Below are 25,251 nucleotides of genomic sequence, written 5' to 3' on the forward strand. Positions count from 1 at the left end.
GTCATTTATCATGTGGTAGAAAATGAATTATTATTTTACTTGTTCATTTACTGTTAATATCTGCTTACTTTCTCTTTTAACATCTGCTGTCTACACTTCTGTTAAAATGTAATAATCACTTATTCTTCTGTTGTTTGGTACTTTACATTAGTTTTGGATGATACCACAAATTTGGTTATCAATCCGATACCAAGTAGTTACAGGATTACACATTGGTCATATTCAAAGTCCTCATGTGTCCAGGGACATATTTCCTGAGTTTATAAACATAATATACATTTCAAAAAAATGAAAGAAGATGTGATGCCAAAAAATATTGACGTAATCATAGTAGTAGTGACTAGATACGCTCCTGTACTTGATGTCATTACAGTGGATGTTAGGTGTAGATCCACCAATGGCGTTTGTTTACATTTTGATGCCGGTGAGCTACGGTGTGTAGTGAAACATGTTTAGCTATTCCTCGTCCTGCAGGGATGATCCTTGTAAGAAACTTACTTTATTTGTCGCCATGGAGGCGAGAATTAGTGATTTAGAAGTAGCTAAAATACTGCCGACGGCGGATGGACGTTAGCCGCTAGCTAGCTAGCCATGTCTTAAAGCACCTCTTCCTGAGGATGTTTCAGTGTTATAACTTCACCTTTATTGTTAGTTTTTAAGCCAAAATGCGTCCGTTCTCCCTTTTCTGTCTACATACTGTGTCTGCTTGTAAGTACTCTGTGATTGTGTGCTGCCGAACATGCTCTTCTGCTCGTAAACCAGCAACGTCATTACGTGACTTTGACGCGGGCGCGGGTGGGTGGGGGAGTGTGCGTCACCGGTACGTTTCATAGACGGTGAAGTACCGAAAATGATTCATTAGTATCGCGGTACTATACTAATACCGGTATACCGTACAACCCTAGTGTATATACGGTCTAGTGTTTCAGTTACAGTCGGATGTCCTTGTTTTCCACACCTGCGACCCCATCCCTCCTCCCTCACCTCTTTTGTTTGGCTCATTTAAACTCATGTCGAGGGATGTCATATGAATATAGCAACAAAGGATCAGAGAGCATCCCCTTTCCTCTCTTGTGCACCTGCAGCTACTCAGCACAGTCAGGTAATGATGCTGAGAATCACCAGCATCCTCAAATCAGCTGACTCATGACTTCTAGAAAAAAAAAAAAAGGCCTGAATGTCACTAACTTTTGCTAAATCACAGTATGGAGACTGGCGTGCAGACAGATATAGGAGGCTGTGTTTTGAATGTGACAATTCTCACCATCGATGTCTACAGAACACGGCCACATTTCTCTGCAACGCGATGATACGTTCCCACCCCCAGGCACAAAGTCCTCAGAGTGAAACCCCCACTGGAGTCGCGAGTCACGGAAGAAAAGGAGAGCGAGAGTGCCAAGAACTATACATTCTTGGAAACATGTCTGAAAAGCTCTTAGGCACTTGTAATATGCTTCATGTAAATTTGGAAAAGACAAAAATACAAACTAGCATTAGGAATTACTAACTGTACTTACAGTACTTTTTTTTTTTTACTCGTCCATGTCGTTTTCAGCCACTGGAGAAAGCAAATAATTTTCTGTGACACTTTGCGTGACAACCTTCCAAGTAATAATCCCATTAATTGTCCAGTGATTTATGCAGGCTGAAGAGTTTTTATTGCAATAATACATGTACAGTACAACTCCCTCTAAGATAACAAGGCTCACAAGGATGGATGACACTACTTTTTATTTGGCTTTTAGATGAGGATATATAATGTGATTAAAGTAAAATGCTGTTTTTTACTGAAAGCTTTGGTACACTGGATAACCTGGTTATGGTTTCAAAAGTAATAAATGACTTAATATTAAAATATATTCAGTTTCAAGCTCCATTTACCCTTGGTTTCTTCTGTAGTGGAAAGATATACTCTCACAGGACATTTCATTAGCGATACAGATGGGGTTTATAGAATACATAATAAGCTTTTTGTGGTTGTAGTTTGCAATGACTGCCTGTATCATATTGATATCTCTATGTTTTCACACTTTAGATACAGTGGAGAAATAGTTAGATCAACTATCCATCCTGGTTAAGCTCATAGGAAAGCTGGAGTCTACACCAGCTGACGAGAATCACCAGTCAATCACAGGATTGACACATGCAGACAGACAACAAATCACACTCGCATTCACACCTACAGTCACTGAGTGGGAATTGATCCCCACTGGTTGTGTGAAAGTCAGCCATGTGAAGTCCAACATTATCAGTGACCTGGAAGGAAAGTTAAACAACTCTTTATGAATCTGACTTTGCCTTTTCTAAACTGGTAAATAACTATTTTAGCCTCTTTATGTGGCTCTAAAATTAGCCGAAGAATATTCTTGTTGGTTGGCTTTGTGTACCGTGTCGGATCAATTTCAAAAAATCCCAAAATGCATAATATTTTAACTCCTTTAATACATGGCTATTAACAAACACAAACCGGACACATCCTGCATTGTATCTGATTTACTTTTTCTGACCATATAGGGCCTGATCTACTGAAGGTTGGTGTGTTTTAAAACACATGCAAACTTGATAGCTCAAGCAAAGCTGATCTTTTGAGATCCTACGCACAGGATTGTGTCTCTGAAATGAGCAACATAGAGAGTGCAATCCATTTAGCGTGTCTGTCTTTATGTACATGCAGAATATATGCTAATTAGAACACCCACAATAGTAGGAGGAAGAGATACTATTTGCATCTCCTCCTCAAATTACACTCACATTGTGATTTATCAAGCCTATAACTGTTCTGTGGCCGACGGTTTGCGTCTATATTTAGCACGACTAGAATGTGTGTGCAAACTGGCACAGTTACACACAAATGGTCTTCCCGCGATCAGAAATATGATAGACCATCGAGAAAGAGACTCTACTATGATCGTGTCAACAATCAACATATCTGTCAGAAATAAAATTATTAAACAAATCATCCTTGCAACACTTCTATCTTTGAGCGGAAAAATTAGTTAATGGCTGCTTTGGAGACTAACGAACACCGAAACAAAAGGTATTTATTTTTTATATGTTTCTGTAATATACAGTATCGCCTATATTTGAAAAACTTCTTGTACCATGCATTGTTTGCATCTAGATCAGTGGTTCTTAACCTGGGTTCGATGGAACCCTAGGGGTTCGGTGAGTCGGCCTCAGGGGTTCGGCGGAGGTCAAGACACACCCGACTCATCGTTTAAATACAAACTTCTCCCTATCGGCGTATTACGGATACGGCAACAGCTGACTGGTTTGCAGGTGTGTAATTTGTTGTGAGTTTATGCACTGTGTTGGTTTTGTTGTTTGAACAAGGTGATGTTCACGCGCGGTTCATTTTATGCACCAGTAAAAAAAACATGGTAACACTTTAGTATGGGGAACATATTCACCATTAATTAGTTGCTTATTAACATGCAAATTGGTAACATATTGGCTCTTAATTAGTCATTATTAGGTACTTATTAATGCCTTATTCGGCATGGCCTTATTATAACCCTAACCCTCTAACCCTGACCCTAACCAAATAACTCTAAATTAAGTCTTTATTACTTAGAATATGTTCCCCTACTGTCCAAATAACTCTAAATTAAGTCTTTGTTACTTAGAATATGTTCCCCATACTAAAGAGTTACCAAAAACATATAATTTTGTCTTGAATTTGAAAAAAACCAACATTTTATTTTTCACTAAAGAAGGGTTCGGTGAATGCGCATATGAAACTGGTGGGGTTCGGTACCTCCAACAAGGTTAAGAACCACTGATGTAGATCATTCCAGTAGACCATCACAGTTATTGCCGGTGTTGTTGCATAAACACCGTTCGTGCGGTGTCCCAGCAAACACTTTTGGCGTGCTAAAAATAGGTATTGTTGTCTAAATTGTGATTCTATATTTTCAGATAGTAGAGTTGTGTGCTGCATGTTCGACAACATTATGAAACAGCTCAGGTTGGAGAGCATGATAACATGAATGTGTAGGGAAATGAGTGTATCCATGGTGACAACTGGCACAGTATACACTGAACCCTAATTTAAAAATGGCGATCTGCACCACTTTTGCACTTGTTATCAATCGTACAGGCAGTCTTAGTAGATCACCTGCAACACAGCCACAAATAGTACGCGCAATTGTACAGTTTGCAATAGCTGTTTATCACTTTATTGAATCTTAGTAGATCAGGCCCAGTACGTAGTCATGTTTTACTGTAGCAGATGGATCTGAGCAACATCAAATTAGGAATCTATGATAATTTTTCTCAATATAGTATACTTTTAGGCAAAGACAATTTGTCATTTCTCATCCAACAACATTGGTCAAACATGAGTACAAAGGTTTTCAAATGATCTGTTATTGACTAAGCTCTGTTGTTCTGGGAAGATGGGAATCATGTTTTCAAGCTGAAAGCTCAGCTTTAATTATAGCAAAGTGAAATTTGTGCGGGTAATCGTGAAGCACTTTTATGAACTGCAAAAATCCAAGATGAAAGTGAGAGAACAGAACTCTAATCACTGACAAGACACTCATCTGGCTTAAACGCAAGTTTCACCCTCAAGTCGCTGACAGTGATGTCACATGTTATTAGCAAATATACACAAATGAAGGCAGAATTGAGCTTGAAGATATCAGCACAGTCCAATCACATTGATTGAGTTGACATCTGATGCGTGCACGCTGGAAAAGTGCTACTTTCAGTGCTTATTTAATGTCACTCCGTCGTGGGAAGCAAATCGTCATGACATCTAATATTTTACGTTTAATATTGTTGCTGAGCTCTAATCTGAAATTAGTCCTTGTTGGATAAAATTGGAGAACGTTCTGTAACCTTTGTTTGAAGTGGTTAGCATCAGTGTTGGGTTAGTTACTGAAAACCAGTAACTAGTTACAGTTACTAGTTACTTTATTTCAAAAGTAACTCAGTTACTAACTCAGTTACTTAAACCAAAAAGTAATGTGTTACTGTGAAAAGTAACTATTTAGTTACTTATATGTATTTAAAAAAAAATGTAAGGCCCCATTTAATGCCCTTTTAGCCTAAGTTGATTTGATTTGATTTGATTTGATTCATTTCAGTACTGTTATTGCACTGGAGAATAATACAATCTGTTGATCAACTTGACATGCATTTGCATTACAGAACTCTGCTAAGCAATGTGGTCTACATACAACACACAAAGACAAAGATATGTTTCAAAGGGCCAAATTGTTTCAGACCAGAACAAATTGACAAAACTATTTTAAATAGCTGCTACATAACATACATAAGTAACAAACAGCATAATAACAACATAGCTGTAAACCAAGAAAGGCACACTACATACATAAAGCCTAACCAGGCGTTTTTTTATCTCAAGGAATTCTGAAATAAAATCATGTCTGAAGCCCAGAACACTCTACACATTTCCCCACTTAGTTTAGAGAAAAGGAAATATTAGCCTGGCCCACTAGTATCCCTCTTTAGGTTTGTGAACTTTATAGTCTAAACATTTAGAGTGATGTGATAATCAAACACTCTAGAAGTCTTGAATGAAAGTGTATATAAGAGAATTGACAGAGTGTGTGTACCTTCAGTGTGCAGTGCCTCGTTAAAATCCAGCCGCTGTTGGAGGTGGAGGTGAAATTGTGTCTCTCTTTACTAGCTTCGTCGAAACATGTTGTTTTTGTAGCTGTTTCAGCAGATTTGAATTGCGAGGATAGGATCTTTGATCCAAGACACAACTTACTTTCAACTAAAATGTTATTTTCTTTGTGGTCGATAAAAGAAATGTACTGAAAATATCTCCATTTTAAGAAACTCGGCTTCGGGGTTCGCCATGACGTCTTGTTAGTAGACGCAGACACGCCCCCTCCCACACACACACACACACACACACACACGTACACACAGACAGCGCGCGGCGCGCCTCTTCCGCAGTGCTGCAATAAAACACTCAGATCTTCTCCGTTTCTAGCCGATACTACATAAAAAATAACGCAAAATAACGCAGTAACGCATCATGTAGTAACAGTAACTGAGTTACAGAATATAAAAATTAACGCGTTAGATTACTATTTACCGCCGATAGTAACGGCCTTACAGTAACACGTTACTGGTTAGCATGCAGTAAGAGGTTAAGCTGAGAGAGCCTGATTTACTAAGATCCAAATACTGTAATGGTTGGACTAAGGGGAGGTGACGGTGACAGACACCAGAGGTTGGTATGTACAAGGATTTATTATATATATTAACCATATATGTATATGTATATATATATATATATATATATATATATATATATATATATATATATATATATATATATATATATATATATATATATAATCAAACAATACAAATATAAACTAAGGAAATGGAGTGTGAACTAGATCCAAAAGTGTATGTGATGTGTGGCTATGTGTGTGATTAGCTGTAGTGTGTGTTACCAAGTGTTGTGTTGGGCGAGAGGAGGAACAAGGCAGGAAGACAGTCCATTGGGCAGACAGATGATCCAGGGCAGGAGAGAAGAGGCAAGATCCGGTTCCAAGCGGGAGGTCGAGAATCCAAAAGGGCAGTCCGGGAGATAGGGGAAACAACAGGGGATCACGGAAGAACACGGGAAGCGCTGCAGGAAGACAACAGGAACATCAGAACACAACGGAAACACGGAAGTCACAGGGGAGGCGCGAGTTCGCGGGATGGAAGCCAGACACGGGATGCTTACAAGGGTAAGAAGACTATACTCCGGCGAGCGACCGAAGGTTGTCCAGGCTTAAGAAGACCGCTTGATCATCACAGGCAGGTGTGCCGATTGCCGGCAAATGATTGCAGCTGGCGGCTTCTGCTGGGCGGAGACGCGCGCGGCGCGTCCCTGGCTGAGCGCGGCTGTGGGCGTGTCCCGAGGTGCACTCACTGGAGTGCACAGATGGATGAACGGCGTTGGCAGGAGTCTGAGCCGTAACAGTACCCCCCTCCTTATGGACAGCTCCCAGATGTCCTACAGGTCGAACCACAAAAAGCACAGGAACAAACATCATGGGAGGGCGGAGGGGCGAACTGGTGGTGGGTCGCCGGCCCAAGTGTCCCCGAATCCACCGAGGACGAGTCTGGTGGCGGCGGCGAGTAGAACGCCGCTGAAGATGGCGAGACGGGCGACCAAGGAATGACCACCATCTTGGCCGTCGGGAAGGCGGGCGCGAGTGGCACCATGGTGCGTCTCGCCGGAAACGAGAAGGAGACGTCGGAGGCGAAGAGGATGACGTCGGAGGCGAAGAGGATGACGTCGGAGGCGTGGAAGCAGCAGTGGATGTCGTCTGAGGCGTGGAAGCAGCAGACGTCAAAGCCGGAGACGAGGAGGACAGCTGAGGAGCAGGCCGAGGTGCAGAGGTCGGCGGAGCAGGCCGAGGTGCAGAGGTCGGCGCTGCTGGCCGAGGTGCAGAGGTCGGCGCTGCTGGCCGAGGTGCAGAGGTCGGCGCTGCTGGCCGAGGTGCAGAGGTCAGGGCCAGCCGGGGAGCTGGTGGAGACGGCGCTGCTGGCCGAGGTGCAGAGGTCAGGGCCAGCCTGGGAGCTGGTGGAGACGCGGGGGCCAGCCTGGGAGCTGGTGGAGACGCGGGGGCCAGCCTGAGAGCTGGTGCTAGCTCTGACGCTAGCCGAGGGGCTGGTGCTAGCCCTGACGCTAGCCGAGGGGCTGGTGCTAGCTCGGACGCTAGCCGAGGGACTGGTGCTAGCTCGGACGCTAGCCGAGGGACTGGTGCTAGCTCGGACGCTAGCCGAGGGACTGGTGCTAGCTCAGACGCTAGCCGAGGGACTGGTGCTAGCTCGGACGCTGGTCGAGGGACTGGTGCTAGCTCGGACGCTAGCCGAGGGACTGGTGCTAGCTCGGACGCTAGCCGAGGGACTGGTGCTAGCTCGGACGCTAGCCGAGGGACTGGTGCTAGCTCGGACGCTAGCCGAGGTACTGGTGCTAGATCGGAGGCTAGCCGAGAGTCTGGTGCTAGCTCGGAGGCTAGCCGGGGGTCTGGTGCTAGCTCGGAGGCTAGCCGGGGGACTGGTGGCTGCGGCTGGGAAAAACAGAAGAGAGGTGGAATTTGTCTGGCAGGGGGTAGCCTGTCTGGGTGCAGCTGCGCCACCACACCAGCACAGCCACCAGTGCTAAAATGTAAGAGACTAGTACTACCCCCCCCCCCCCCCCTTCGAACGCGGATGCCAGACGCTTCCAGCTGACAGTCACTAAGGGTGGGAGGTGGGTGGCCAGGCGGCGGGTAAATTCTTCCATCCCTACAGCACTGCTAAACAGTCCAAGATTTTGCTGAGGTGGGCTAGAAAAATTGTCCAGGGTGGATTGAAAAGAAAAAGACATCCTGAGAGGGGCAAAAAGGAAAAAACAAACAAAAAAACAAGAAATGTCTTTTTTTTTTCTTCTTTTCTTTTTTTACTGGAGGCGGGGTTGAAGTCACTGGGGGTGGGGCTAAGGAACTGTGCCGTCAGGTCCCTAATCAATTGGCCGGAGTATACTGTAATGGTTGGACTAAGGGGAGGTGACGGCGACAGACACCAGAGGACAGTATGTACAAGGATTTATTATATACCGTATTTTCCGCACCATAAGGCGCCCTGGGTTATAAGCCGCGCCTTCAATGAACGGCATATTTCAAAACTTTGTCCACCTATAAGCCGCCCCGTGTTGTAAGCCGCATCTAACTGCGCTAAAGGAATGTCAAAAAAACAGTCAGATAGGTCAGTCAAACTTTAATAATATATTAAAAACCAGCGTGATGTGGGCGCGCATGGAGTCGTATATCAACATGGACGGAGCTGCGTGAAAAAAGCCACCCGGCCTCTTCGCGTAAACTTACCTTAACCACTCGCTCATCTTTTCTTCATTCATCCATCCCTTCGAGTTAGCTTTTATGATGACGCTGGCTGGAAAGGTCTCTTTTGGCAAGGTCTTCCTTTTGAATATCACCATGGGTGGAAGTTTCTGGCCATTAGCATGGCAAGCTAGAACCACAGTGAAGGATGACTTCTCATTCCCTGTGGTGCGAATATTCACCGTACGTGCTCCCGTTGTATCCACAGTGCGGTTCACAGGAATATCAAAAGTCAGTGGAACCTCGTCCATGTTGATAATGTTCTCTGGCCGGATCTTTTTTTCAGCTATCTTGTTTTTACAATATGCACGGAAAGTAGCCAGCTTTTCTTGAAAGTCTTTAGGCAGTTGCTGTGAAATAGTAGTCCGTGTGCGGATGGAGAGATTGCGTCTTTTCATGAACCGGAAACCTGTCGCCATTTTGTGGTCTTTACAGATGTAAACACACAAAGGAAATGAAACGTAGTATCCGCGCGCTTCTTCTTCTTCTACACGGGCGGGTGGTTGCTTACAGTAGAAGAAGAAGCGCTTCCTGTTCTATGGGGGCGGGTGCTTACCTTGGCGGTTGCTTGCGTAGAAGAAGAAGCACTTCCTCTTCTACGGGGAAAAAAGATGGCGGCTGTTTACCGTAGTTGCGAGACCGAAACTTTATGAAAATGAATCTTAATATTAATCCATATATAAAGCGCACCGGATTATAAGGCGCACTGTCAGCTTTTGAGAACATTTGTGGTTTTTAGGTGCGCCTTATAGTGCGGAAAATACGGTATATTAACCATATATGTATATATATATATATATATATACAGGTAAAAGCCAGTAATTTAGAATATTTTGAAAAACTTGATTTATTTCAGTAATTGCATTCAAAAGGTGTAACTTGTACATTATATTTATTCATTGCACACAGACTGATGCATTCAAATGTTTATTTCATTTAATTTTGATGATTTGAAGTGGCAACAAATGAAAATCCAAAATTCCGTGTGTCACAAAATTAGAATATTACTTAAGGCTAATACAAAAAAGGGAATTTTAGAAATGTTGGCCAACTGAAAAGTATGAAAATGAAAAATATGAGCATGTACAATACTCAATACTTGGTTGGAGCTCCTTTTGCCTCAATTACTGCGTTAATGCGGCGTGGCATGGAGTCGATGAGTTTCTGGCACTGCTCAGGTGTTATGAGAGCCCAGGTTGCTCTGATAGTGGCCTTCAACTCTTCTGCGTTTTTGGGTCTGGCATTCTGCATCTTCCTTTTCACAATACCCCACAGATTTTCTATGGGGCTAAGGTCAGGGGAGTTGGCGGGCCAATTTAGAACAGAAATACCATGGTCCGTAAACCAGGCACGGGTAGATTTTGCGCTGTGTGCAGGCGCCAAGTCCTGTTGGAACTTGAAATCTCCATCTCCATAGAGCAGGTCAGCAGCAGGAAGCATGAAGTGCTCTAAAACTTGCTGGTAGACGGCTGCGTTGACCCTGGATCTCAGGAAACAGAGTGGACCGACACCAGCAGATGACATGGCACCCCAAACCATCACCCAACCATGCAAATTTTGCATTTCCTTTGGAAATTGAGGTCCCAGAGTCTGGAGGAAGACAGGAGAGGCACAGGATCCACGTTGCCTGAAGTCTAGTGTAAAGTTTCCACCATCAGTGATGGTTTGGGGTGCCATGTCATCTGCTGGTGTTTGAATGCAATTACTGAAATAAATCAAGTTTTTCAAAATATTCTAATTTACTGGCTTTTACCTGTATATATAATAATCAAACAATACAAATATAAACTAAGGAAATGGAGTGTGAACTAGATCCAAAAGTGTATGTGATGTGTGGCTATGTGTGTGATTAGCTGTAGTGTGTGTTACCAAGTGTTGTGTTGGGCGAGAGGAGGAACAAGGCAGGAAGACAGTCCATTGGGCAGGCAGATGATCCAGGGCAGGAGAGAAGAGGCAAGATCCGGTTCCAAGCGGGAGGTCGAGAATCCAAAAGGGCAGTCCGGGAGATAGGGGAAACAACAGGGGATCACGGAAGAACACGGGAAGCGCTGCAGGAAGACAACAGGAACATCAGAACACAACGGAAACACGGAAGTCACAGGGGAGGCGCGAGTTCGCGGGATGGAAGCCAGACACGGGATGCTTACAAGGGTAAGAAGACTATACTCCGGCGAGCGACCGAAGGTTGTCCAGGCTTAAGAAGACCGCTTGATCATCACAGGCAGGTGTGCCGATTGCCGGCAAATGATTGCAGCTGGCGGCTTCTGCTGGGCGGAGACGCGCGCGGCGCGTCCCTGGCTGAGCGCGGCCGTGGGCGTGTCCCGAGGTGCACTCACTGGAGTGCACAGATGGATGAACGGCGTTGGCAGGAGTCTGATCCGTAACAAATACCACCTGCTAAACAGCGTGTGAAACATTTAAAATAGCGTGTACTGTTAGTGGAATGCGTTGCATGCGGTCTACTAACATTGCACGTGTTACTCATTACTGGTGCAGTTTTTGCTTGCACTACGCAGCTTTCACCATGGAGACACTCAATCGTTTACTGCACATTCATCCTATCATGCTCTGACCTGTTTTGTCTTATGTGTTCAAACAAGCAGCAGACCTGTACCACTTATTATAGGCTTTTTAGAAGCAGTCCTGAAATGCATCCACAATGAAAACCACAATTTTGTGTGCACTGCAAATGCGCTCATTGGAGAGGAGCTGCGCTTAACTGAGCTCAAGACGCAAAAAAAATGCATAGTTCAAAGATTTTTTTTTTTCATATGGAAGATATGTTAATGATATACATTCTATGAAAAAACGAACGCCATGAAAAAAAACGCTATAGGACACCAAAACTCATTAATTGAATTTGTTTTAATCAGCCCTATAAGACACGCAGCATGCAGCTATAAATGCTGAAATTGCTGAATAGACTATATGCCTAATATGTTTCTTTGATTTCTGACAGTCCAAATATGTTAACACACACACATAAGTCTCCGTCCATCGTCTGTCTTTGCAGCGCGATCTTTTTTTTTTCTCACAGATGTGTGCGCAAACTGGCAGTTTGCACATATTTTTCAGGGGTGCTAAAAATAGTTCTTGCAAAACGGTGATGAGTGTTAATAAATCACATTGTGCCTCCTGTATAATATATTTGCATCTTCTTCTCACAGTTTTGTGGGTGATTTGATGATCAGCATATAGTCTACACCTGCCAAGGCCTTGTGGTTAGAGTGTCCGACCTGAGACTGGAAGGTCGTGAGTTCAAACCCCGGCCGAGTCATACCAAAGACTATAAAAAATGGGACCCATTGCCTCCCCTGCTTGGCACGCCGCATCAAGGGTTGGAATTGGGGGTTGAATCACCAAAATGATTCCCGAGCGTGACCACCGCTGCTGCTCACTGCTCCCCTCACCTCCCAGGGGCTGGAACAAAGGGATGGGTCAAATGCAGAGGATAATTTCACCACTCCTAGTGTGTGTGTGACTATCGTTGGAACTTTAACTTTAACTTTTAACTTTACATATTCATGAAGACAGAGACGCAAAATGGATTGCGCTCACTCGAAAGACGCAATCCACTTTCCACACGTTTAGTAGATCAGCTTTGCGTGTGCCATCAAGTTTGCACGTGTTTTAGTACACGCAAACCTTAAGTGGATCAGGCCCTGAGTCTCTCTAAGGAACTTCGTTTTTCAATCTCACCACATCAAAGACTTACAAAAGACGCAAAGACACAAGCACTATCTTTTATTAAGCACAGTGTCATGCCGTGTGTTTCTTAAACATCGCTCCTCCTTCAGAAGCATGCGCTGTCTATCTCCGTTACTTCTAACAATGGTTCCCAATGTCATTTATTAGCTTCAACTGAACATGAACACATTTTCTGTGTTTTTGCAGCTGTATTCACTGCACTCTAAACCCTTTTCAAGTTTTGTTGTATTTAATTTACTCAAGTGGTAGCTTTTAAAGCAGACTCCCTTTTGTATGAATTATTTTAGAAGTTGATGAAGGACTGTGCTGGGGGGGTAGTACATCTAAGAAGGACAGCTCCAGACTGGAGAAACTGATCAGGCGGGCCGGTTCTACAATCGGAATAAAACTGGACTCACTGGTGACGGTGGCAGAGAAGAGGACTGTGGAAAAACTAGTGAGCATCCTGGATGATGCCAGTCACCCTCTGCATACCGTTGTCAGTAGCCAGAGGAGCCTGTTCAGTGCTAGACTGCTTCATCCCAAGTGCAGGACTAATAGACTAAAAAATTCCTTTGTAGGGGGGGTACTAGGATGACAGGGGATGCAAAACAATAACAGTGCAATAATGTTTCATAACATGGTCACTACTGCCTAGTTTATCTTGTTATATTCTTATTTTACTGTTATATTTTTATTCTCATTGTTGCTTTTTATTTTTATTCTATTGTAATATTTTTCAATTTTGTTTCCATTTATACCCCCATTATTTACTTTTTACTTTTTAAATTCGATCTCAATTCTGTACACTGCTGCTGGAATTTTAATTTTTCTGAGGGAACTCTCCTGAAGGAATCAATAAAGTACTAACCATCTATCTATCTATCTATCTATCTATCTATCTATCTATCTATCTATCTATCTATCTATCTATCTATCTATCTATCCTGTACTCCATCTTAAAGTGCACTACTACGTGTCTCTTTCTTTTAGCAATTCAGACCTTCATTGACAAGATCTCATGAAGTAAAGCCAAAGGAGTGCCTCCAATATGGAATCAGGCTTTCTAGCACATAGCAAGAGAGAGTTATTCATGACAAGAGCTAGGCTAGAAAGTAGGCCATCCCCAAACAACAAAGAGATGCAGGTAGTTGAGGGGAAAACGAAATCCCCCAGATCCATTATTGAAGGCCTTGTGTGGCTGGACAGAGACCATCCTGATTGTCACTCACTGAATCAAGTCCTCATCACCGTGTGCCTCCGTGCTACTCAGCCATAGCAAACTAAATTGCATTTACACAGAGTGTGTCCCTTGTGGCTATAATTATGAGAATTACCCTCAACAGCCTTCAGTCTAAAAGGGAGACGTTGTCGTTTGTTGTGGCTGGATGTTGCCGTTCAGGCTTGTCAATGAGATGTAACGCTCAAAAGCGAGCGCTTGATTCCTGATGAGGGTGTTAATAAATCATTGCAGCGGCTAAAAATAGAGAGTTGCCGAGCAGCTGTGAAAATTACTTCATGTATTTATTTATGTTAAAGCAACAGGAATTAATTATGGATGTTTTGTGACATTTGAGTGGTGGGTGAGAGGGCGATGAAATTGGGTCAAGCTCAAACGAAGGCACAATGGTGGTGATTAAAGACACTGAGAGATTTGCTGCTTTATTTGAGGGAATGGCAGCCTGCATTGCTACACTTCAGTGTTTTACTTGATGTGATGACTGTTAGCGAACACAGAATGCTTGCCAACAAAACCGCTGCACGGTCAATAAATCAGCCGTAAAAGGGTCATTGTTGCAGCATCCAAGGTATCAAAATCTCATTAAAAGCTTCTTCCATTCGTGTTGAGCTGCGCACTAAACTCTGGAGTGTTGCTATGGATACCGGCTAAAACCAAACATAGAAACACAAGGTGGGGAATCTCTAGTGATTATCCGACGCCATGCGCTTGCTCTGGTTTGATTGGTTGCCTTAATATCTAATCAGAAAGCCACATATCAGCCACATAAAAATGACACATTTGCACAGCTCTGGAGAACAGCATGCGCAGAGATCATTGAGATACTCACGCTGTTATTAATGCATGGTGTGCCCCCCCGCCTAGAAGCAGGAAGGGTTGAAGAGAAAATAGATGATGAGCTTGTATCTGAATTATTGGTGGGAATCGGAAGACAAATGCACAGTGACTGTGCAAATAGGCATGTGTTCTCTCAAAGAAATTACTATTAGTCATGCTGTTTACCGAAAGTGTATGCAAATAGTGACATTTCTTCATTTCCTTTACTCTGTGATTCCGTCTCGCCGCCCTGCAGATCCACTGTGGGAGCTAATGTGTTTACGGTGCCATCCGCCTACCAGTGGCAGACTGAGCATCAGTACAGATGACATAGAATAGAAAGTACGTTATTGATCCCTGGGGGAAATTCAGCACCACAGTTCGCTCACAATAGACAAGAATAATAATAAATAATATAATATATATAATATATTATATATTTAATATATAATATATAAATAATATAAATACATTCTACATATACTCTACATTTAAGTGCAGTCAAGAAGGAACATATGCATTATTCAGTCTGATGGCTGTCAGTATGAAGGACCGCCTGTGTCGTTCCGTGTTGCATTTTGGGAGTCTGAGCCTTCCACTGAACGTGCTCATTCTCCCCGCAAGGTCCGAGTGTAGTGGTTGGGGGGTGTTGTCCATAATGGCTAGGAGTTTTGCTAGACTTCTCCTCTCTGACACCACCACCAGAGAGTCTAGCTCCACTCCCACCACGTTACTGGCCTTCTCTACCCATTTGTCCAGTCTGTTTGCGTCCCTCGCTCTCGGCCCGCTGCCCCAGCAGGCCACGGTGTACAAGAAGGCGCCCGCCACCACCGACTCGTAGAACATCTTCAACCTCTTTGTACAGATGTTGAAGGATCCTAACCTCCTGAGGAAGTAGAGGCGGCTCTGTCCCTTCTTGTAGAGTGCCTCAGCGTGTTTTGACCCATTCAGCTTGTTGTCGATGTGTACTCCGAGGTATTTATAATCCTCAACCATGTCCACATCGACCCCCCTGATGGAAACAGGGGTCGTCGGAGTACTCCTCCTCCTGCCCAGGTCCACAACCAGCTCCTTGGTCTTCATCACATTAAGCTGGAGGTGGTTCATCTGATGCATTTAAGCGCAGTTTATTAGTGATGTGCTCCTGAAACGATCATGTACCCTCTTTTAGGTGATCTTCAGATGAAGCGAACCATAGGGCAGGGGTCCCCAAACAGGAAGTCCCAAGTTAAAAACAAAGTTTTTATTTTTTTATTTGTATTTATTTATTTATTTATTTTTTATTTTTTTAATCTTTCCTTTCTAATCCATTTTCTACTGCGTGTTACTCTTGGTGTCTCCTAGCCGCTCAGGCAAGTCATATTATCTAAAAATGAATTTTCCCATCGATAACGTGACTATGTTAAATGTTGATAAACATCAATGTTAATTGATGTTAAATGACAAAACGGATTATAAAGACAATGTATATATATATATGTATATATATATATATATATATATATATATGTATGTGTGGGAAAAAAAATCACAAGACTATTTCATCTCTACAGGCCTGTTTCATGAGGGGGGGTACCCTCAATCATCAGGAGATTTTAATGGGAGCATTCGCATACCATGGTTTATATAGGGCACAGAGTGGGTGGGTACAGGCTGGCCTAGGGGCGTGGTGATTGGCTCATGTGTTACCTAGGAGGTGTTTCCGTCTATGGCGGCATGCTGTTACAATTTCGCTGCGCTTGTTGAGGGATGACAGGTCTGGACGGTAAATAATAAACAGTTTCTCTTTCAAGCATAGGTTGCATCTTTTATTACCACTATTGTAAGGTGTGCTGGATGCAAGAATTTGCCATGTTATTGAATATTCAACATTATTGTCTTTGAGGTCCCAAATGTGTTTGCTGAGTTCTGTGGTATTTCGCAAGTTTTTGTTCCTGAAAGAAGCCTTGTGATTGTTCCATCTGGTTTTGAATTCTCCCTCGGTTAATCCTACATATGTGTCGGATGTGTTAATGTCCTTGCGTATTACCTTAGATTGGTAGACAACTGATGTTTGTAAGCACCCCCCGTTGAGAGGGCAATCAGGTTTCTTTCTATATATATATACAGCCTAGCCCCCGGCCCCCAAGTCAAAAAGTTTGGGGACCCCTGCTCTAGGGAATAAAAAAACAGTTAAAGTAACGTGTGATGCAGGTTATGTAAGATCCCAATTGCGAGTCGAGAATGTGAAAGTTGTTATGCAAGTGACATGTCGTGGAAGAATGTTGCTGTGCTGCACACATGAATGGTTATCCTGTGAATGATTTTAACACGAATCGCGCTGAAAGCCTTTCACAGGCGGCTGAGTTTGCCGCTGCAGGAAGACAAATGAAGACGCTGTCAAAACGGCAGAGACCATTGCCATTCATTGAAATCTCATTCACATTCAGACCGCTGTAGCTCAGCTGGTTCACATTGTTGTGGCGGCTGCTCGAAAGGCAAAGAAAAACAAACAAAAAAAACACCTGACACCAAGAAACGTGAGGTGGAAGGACTCGGCCCAAGTCTATCAATCTCCTCAGGAGTGGGAGTGGGCGTTCTGGTGGGGGGAATGAGGCTGCAGAAGGACATTTAGATGAAGTCATGTGACACTTCAGCGGTTGACATTTACGTCCTTGAACAGCTATTGTCTCGGTTTTTCACCTGCTGTTTGGATTGGATGGTGTTCTACTATGATGTATTGCTAATTTCCCAATGATAACTTGCAGCTTGGTTTTGGTGGTGAAACTCAGGCCGCAATATTAGGTGCACCTTCACAATCTAATGCAGGACTGGGGGCCGCATTGGGCAAAAAAAAATTGGCCGGGATATATATATATATATATATATATATATATATATATATATATATATATATGTATATATATATATATATATATATATATATATATATATATATATATATATATATATATATATATATATATATATATATATATATATATTAGGGCTGGGTAACGATTAAACATTTTAATCATAATTAATCGCACTATTTCTCCGATTAATCACGATCAACTGCATTGTATACGCAAAACCCAATAATGAATTCAAAAGTAGTGTGTAGTGCACCTTTATTGGAATATTCTCCCATATGAACAAAAGTGCCAAAACATTTGTTGTGCAAACACAATTTAAATTAGTACTTGTTAAACAGTATCAGTTAAAAAGCACATTTTATGAAAGTCAACTCAAAAAATGTCAATACAAACATTCAAGTTTATTGCCACTGCCAGGGTATTTAAGTTATCCTGTTTTTTATGGAAAATAAATATTATGTACATACAAATCCCTGAGCCACAATCATAACATCTGAACAGGCAATTTCTGAGGTAACAGCAGAAACATTTTCCTTTCCATAATGCCTCTTCTCTGTTTTCATTATAGACAGAGCATGTGAATGCAGCACTCACTTTTCATCAATATAATGTACTGTAACTCCCAGGTAATTATGCTTACCGATTGATGTCCAGTAGTCCCCACTGAGAGCAACTACAGCTGCACGTTGTAAACTTGTCACTTTTACAGTCCTCTCCTTTTCATACAACTCGTGTATTCTTCGTGCGATGGTGCGTCTTGATGGCGGCTCATACGTGCTGCCACTTGTTGCGATTCGCACAATGTTTCTCGTCTTCCACAACACTAATGGGCCTACAGTCTGTTACTATCTACTTCGCTATGGCATTTGTTAGCTTCTCTTGCCCTCGTGTATCTATACTTCTCCCGCACGCTGCATTTAACGTAGTCTGCCGAAGCCTGGCTCCACTTTCTGCTTTGTTGAATGGTTTGCTCGCATCAACAGTGTATATATATATATATATATATATATATATATTATATATATATATATATATATATATATATATATATATATATGTATATATATATATATATATATATTTTATATATATATATATATATATATACACATATATATACATATATATATATATATATATATATATATATATATGTATATATATATATATATATATATGTATATATATATATATATATATATATAAAATATATATATATATATATATATATATATATATATATATATGCATGTATGTATATATGTATATATATGTTTGTATGTATGTATGTGCAGTATATCAGTGGTGGGCCGGTCGTTTCCCACCTAGGCCTTCAGTGATGTCCGACTTCAAAGATTACCTCTCAAATTACCATCATTGATGTCTCCACATGACCATTGCTGGAGAAATACTATACAGGAACACATTTACGGATTTTATTTTATGGATTTAAATACTCTCGACAGGGTCCTTGAGGGTGCATAGGAGTTTCCCCAACCAGTCTACATGTGCTTTGTGGACTTGGAGAAGGCATTCGACCGTGTACCCCGGGAAGTCCTGTGGGGAGTGCTCAGAGAGTATGGGGTATCGGACTGTCTGATTGTGGCGGTCCGCTCCCTGTACGATCAGTGTCAGAGCTTGGTCCGCATCGCCGGCAGTAAGCCGGACACGTTTCCAGTGAGGGTTGGACTCCGCCAAGGCTGCCCTTTGTCACCGATTCTGTTCATAACTTTTATGGACAGAATTTCTAGGCGCAGTCAAGGCTTTGAGGGGATCCGGTTTGGTGGCTGCAGGATTAGGTCTCTGCTTTTTGCAGATGATGTGGTCCTGATGGCTTCATCTGGCCAGGATCTTCAGCTCTCGCTGGATCGGTTCGCAGCTGAGTGTGAAGCGACTGGGATGAGAATCAGCACCTCCAAGTCCGAGTCCATGGTTCTCGCCCGGAAAAGGGTGGAGTGCCATCTCCGGGTTGCGGAGGAGACCCTGCCCCAAGTGGAGGAGTTCAAGAAACTCGGAGTCTTGTTCACGAGTGAGGGAAGAGTGGATCGTGAGATCGACAGGCGGATCGGTGCGGCGTCTTCAGTAATGCGGACGCTGTATCGATCCGTTGTGGTGAAGAAGGAGCTGAGCCGGAAGGCAAAGCTCTCAATTTACCGGTCGATCTACGTTCCCATCCTCACCTATGGTCATGAGCTTTGGGTTATGACCGAAAGGACAAGATCACGGGTACAAGCGGCCGACATGAGTTTCCTCCACCGGGTGGCAGGGCTCTCCCTTAGAGATAGGGTGAGGAGCTCTGTCATCCGAGGGGAGCTCAAAGTAAAGCCGCTGCTCCTCCACATCGAGAGGAGCCAGATGAGGTGGTTCGGGCATCTGGTCAGGATGCCACCCGATCGCCTCCCTAGGGAGGTGTTTAGGGCACGTCCGACCGGTAGGAGGCCACGGGGAAGACCCAGGACACGTTGGGAAGACTATGTCTCCCAGCTGGCCTGGGTACGCCTCGGGATCCCCCGGGAAGAGCTGGACGAAGTGTCTGGGGAGAGGGAAGTCTGGGCTTCCCTGCTTAGGCTGCTGCCCCCGCGACCCGACCTCGGATAAGCGGAAGAAGATAGATGGATGGATGGATTTAAATGGGTGTAATTTCGAATTTTATGTTGATTAGACGTTTTTTTTTTATAATATCCGCAAAGTAGAATTGTTTGTGCTGGTAGAATTTTTTTCTGCACCATGATTAAGAAAGGTTGTTTGGATTGGGTCATATAAGTAATTGGTGCTCATGATGTTAAGAAAGTACATATCATGGTCACTGATCTGAGTTTCTAACGTTGTCCACAAGATGACAACAAATTGGCCTACGGCACGACCAGGTTGCTTATTGAAATTGAACCGTGCCGTTGTCTCGCGGGGCAAATTGAAGATCCCGGCGGGTCGCATTTGGCTCACGGGCCTTGGTTTGGACACCTCTGATCCAATGAGATCCAGCACAAGGGCTGTATACCATTCTGTCCTTTTAAAGATAAAATACTCAATGTATATTAAAATTGTGAGAGAGGTATTTATCTAACATGATTGAGTATAGTGCAGACCTGCACTGAATCCTATTTTTGCTGCCTTTCTTAGCTACTTCAGTGGGTTGAATTAATAGAAACACTTTTCAGTTTGTGTTAGTACAGTTCTGCGCCACTCCCTGCAAGAACAAACATATTTATGAATCAATGCTTTTTTGACATGATAATTATAGTATCAACATAAATTAGAACACACTAACATTTTTATTTTGTTAATGTCAGGGTTTCCCCTAATTTGCCAAAATACCTGTGGTGGTGGGAGCCTGGTCAATATGACATCATCGCATGATTTGCTATGATATATCTATTTTAAAAAAAAAGCAAAAACATGTGAATATACATTAAAAACAAATCTGTTATTATTTAGTATTAACATATACATTTTGTCTTACATCGTTTTGTTCCATTTTTAAATTGTTGCTTGAGAATTATTTTATTTTCTTGTAGAGATTTCTCTAATCCTTTAAGTCACTTGTTCTTTAATAAAAAGGACGGGCAACAAATCTAGCATCTATTTCTGGTGTTATTGAAGACTGTACTCGTGTTTGGAGACTCTGTTTGGATACTTGTGTCGCGCCATGTCCGTGACGAAAAGCGAACCTGACGTCACACTTGCTTTGTGTTGCTGGGAGCCTTTCTCTCATTAGAAGCCGCCAGTGTCATCTTAAATTGTGAAGATCACTGTCCGCAAGTATATCTTGAGTATATTAAAGTACATCCACAGCCCGGACACGCTGCCTCCACTACAAACAACCCCCGTGCGTATAGCTTGCGTCATCACAACATTGGTTTCGGGAGCCCTCTTCCAGTGATTAAAGTACGTCTTTTTCCGGCCCAATTTTTGGTGCATCATTAGTCAATAGTGCTCAAATAATAAACTATATATAACCATTCATACTGTAACTACAACAACTACTAATGTGCTATGATGGCCATTTTCCCATGGTCTGTGAGCACACCGTGTTGGCGAAGAATGAAGAAGTGTTGTGTGTCTACGAGTGAAGCGCGGTCTGTGTGCGCGTAGGAAATACTATCGGGCCTGTTGTTAGCATAGAATTGGCAAGAAAAGCTAAAAAGAAAGGCAAACGTTGTTTTCTCCTGGACGCTACAATACATTATATTACTTTATTTGTGGCGGCTAATATGAAACCCTAAATGTAGTTCAACCGGATGTATAGCAGAGGGCTTTTATTTTGAAGCCGGAAAAGCGTGTGATTGGTTTGCGAAAGTGTCTTGAAATGTTTTGATGTCGTATTGACCGCAATAAAAAGAAAGTCTACTTTTGACGTCCTGCCGACCGTCTTTTATTTCTGGTGAGCTTTTATGTCATCTTACTTACCAAATCAGTCGCAGTAACAATCTAAATGTTATGTTATCACTGCACCTTAACCATAATTTAAACACGGAAGTGAAGCACCACCCACCTCTTTCGACGCGCGCAGCAGGTATTTGCTGCAGGGATGTCGCCTTTTCTCATGGCAAAAAATAGTAATTTCTTGTCGGGAGAACGACTTGCCATGTGTAATCCGATTAAAATCATCCATCCATCCATCTTCTTCCGCTTATCCGAGGTCGGGTCGCGGGGGCAGCAGCCTAAGCAGGGAAGCCCAGACTTCCCTCTCCCCAGCCACTTCGTCCAGCTCTTCCTGTGGGACCCCGAGGCGTTCCCAGGCCAGCCGGGAGACATAGTCTTCCCAACGTGTCCTGGGTCTTCCCCGCGGCCTCCTACCGGTCGGACGTGCCCTAAACACCTCCCTAGGGAGGCGATTGGGTGGCATCCTGACCAGATGCCCGAACCACCTCATCTGGCTCCTCTCGATGTGGAGGAGCAGCGGCTTTACTTTGAGCTCCCCCCGGATGGCAGAGCTTCTCACCCTATCTCTAAGGGAGAGCCCCGCCACCCGGCGGAGGAAACTCATTTCGGCCGCTTGTACCCGTGATCTTGTCCTTTCGGTCATAACCCAAAGCTCATGACCATAGGTGAGGATGGGAACGTAGAGCGACCGGTAAATTGAGAGCTTTGCCTTCCGGCTCAGCTCCTTCTTCACCACAACGGATCGATACAGCGTCCGCATTACTGAAGACGCCGCACTGATCCGCCTGTCGATCTCACGATCCACTCTTCCCTCACTCGTGAACAAGACTCCGAGGTACTTGAACTCCTCCACTTGGGGCAAGATCTCCTCCCCAACCCAGAGATGGCACTCCACCCTTTTCCGGGCGAGAACCATGGACTCGGACTTGGAGGTGCTGATTCTCATCCCAGTCGCTTCACACTCGGCTGCGAACGGATCCAGTGAGAGCTGAAGATCCTGGCCAGATGAAGCCATCAGGACCACATCATCTGCAAAAAGCAGAGACCTAATCCTGCAGCCACCAAACCAGATCCCCTCAACGCCTTGACTGCGCCTAGAAATTCTGTCCATAAAAGTTATGAACAGAATCGGTGACAAAGGGCAGCCTTGGCGGAGTCCAACCCTCACTGGAAAAGTGTCCGACTTACTGCCGGCAATGCGGACCAAGCTCTGGCACCGAGCATACAGGGAGCGGACCGCCACAATCAGACAGTCCGTTACCCCATACTCTCTGAGCACTCCCCACAGGACTTCCCGAGGGACACGGTCGAATGCCTTCTCCAAGTCCACAAAACACATGTAGACTGTTTGGGCAAACTCCCATGCACCCTCAAGGACCCTGCCGAGAATATAGAGCTGGTCCACAGTTCCACGACCAGGACGAAAACCACACTGTTCCTCCTGAATCCGAGGTTCGACTATCCGGCGTAGCCTCCTCTCCAGTACACCTGAATAGACCTTACCGGGAAGGCTGAGAAGTGTGATCCCACGATAGTTAGAACACACCCTCCGGTTCCCCTTCTTAAAGAGAGGAACCACCACCCCGGTCTGCCAATCCAGAGGTACCACCCCCGATGTCCACGCGATGCTGCAGAGTCTTGTCAACCAAGACAGCCCCACAGCATCCAGAGCCTTAAGGAACTCCGGGCGGATCTCATCTACCCCTGGGGCCTTGCCACCGAGGAGCTTTTTAACTACCTCAGCAACCTCAGCCCCAGAAATAGGAGAGCCCACCACAGACTCCCCAGGCACTGCTTCCTCATAGGAAGACGTGTTGGTGGGATTGAGGAGGTCTTCGAAGTATTCCCTCCACCGATCCACAACATCCGCAGTCGAGGTCAGCAGAACACCATCCCCGCCATACACGGTGTTGATAGTGCACTGCTTCCCCTTCCTGAGGCGGCGGATGGTGGTCCAGAATTGCTTCGAAGCCGTCCGGAAGTCGTTTTCCATGGCTACCCCGAACTCCTCCCATGTCCGAGTTTTTGCCTCTGCGACCGCTGAAGCCGCACACCGCTTGGCCTGTCGGTACCTGTCCGCTGCCTCAGGAGTCCTATGAGCCAAAAGAACCCGATAGGACTCCTTCTTCAGCTTGACGACATCCCTCACCGCCGGTGTCCACCAACGGGTTCTAGGATTACCGCCACGACAAGCACCAACTACCTTGCGGCCACAGCTCCAATCAGCCGCCTCGACAATAGAGGCGCGGAACATGGTCCATTCGGACTCAATGTCCAGCACCTCCCTCGTGACATGTTCAAAGTTCTTCCGGAGGTGGGAATTCAAACTCTCTCTGACAGGAGACTCTGCCAGACGTTCCCAGCAAACCCTCACAATGCATTTGGGCCTGCCAGGTCTGTCCGGCGTCCTCCCCCACCATCGCAGCCAACTCACCACCAGGTGGTGATCGGTAGAAAGCTCCGCCCCTCTCTTCACCCGAGTGTCCAAAACATGAGGCCGCAAATCCGATGACACAACTACAAAGTCGATCATGGAACTGCGGCCTAGGGTGTCCTGGTGCCAAGTGCATATATGGACACCCTTATGTTTGAACATGGTGTTTGTTACGGACAATCTGTGACGGGCACAAAAGTCCAATAACAAAACACCGCTCGGGTTCAGATCCGGGCAGCCATTCTTCCCAATCACGCCTCTCCAGGTTTCACTGTCGCTGCCAACATGAGCATTGAAGTCCCCCAGTAGAACGAGGGAATCACCCGGGGGAGCACTCTCAAGTACTCCCTCGAGTGAATCCAAAAAGGGTGGGTACTCTGAGCTGCGGTTTGGCGCGTAAGCGCAAACCACAGTCAGGACCCGTTCCCCCACCCGAAGGCGGAGGGAAGCTACCCTCCCGTCCACCGGGTTGAACTCCAACGTACAGGCTCTGAGCTGGGGGGAAACAAGAATTGCCACCCCAGCCCGTCGCATCTCACTGCCGGCAACGCCAGAGTGGAAGAGCGTCCAGCCCCTCTCGAGAGAACTGGTTCCAGAGCCCTTGCTGTGCGTCGAAGTGAGTCCGACTATATCTAGCCGGAACTTCTCCACCTCGCGCACTAGCTCAGGCTCCTTCCCCCCCAGCGAGGTGACGTTCCACGTCCCAAGAGCTAGCTTCTGTAGCCGAGGATCGGACCGCCAAGTGCCCTGCCTTCGGCTGCCGCCCAGCTCACATCGCACCCGACCTCTATGACCCCTGCTATGGGTGGTGAGCCCATTGGAGGGGGGACCCACGTTGCCTCTTCGGGCTGTGCCCGGCCGGGCCACATGGGGACAGGCTCGGCCACCAGGCGCTCGCCATCGTGCCCCACCTCCGGGCCTGGCTCCAGAGGGGGGCCCCGGTGACCCGCGTCCGGGCGAGGGAAATCTGGG

At 44.7% G+C, this 25,251-nt stretch overlaps 1 protein-coding gene across 2 annotated transcripts in view; it reads left to right on the forward strand.

Moving 5' to 3' along the window:
* The window catches only part of LOC133619882 (metabotropic glutamate receptor 7-like), a 279,178-nt gene that overhangs the window by 241,086 nt on the left and 12,841 nt on the right, over positions 1-25,251 (forward strand). The gene's annotated exons all lie outside the window — the stretch shown is intronic.

The sequence above is a fragment of the Nerophis lumbriciformis genome, linkage group LG01 (assembly GCF_033978685.3).
Source record: "Nerophis lumbriciformis linkage group LG01, RoL_Nlum_v2.1, whole genome shotgun sequence".
NCBI lineage: Eukaryota > Metazoa > Chordata > Actinopteri > Syngnathiformes > Syngnathidae > Nerophis > Nerophis lumbriciformis.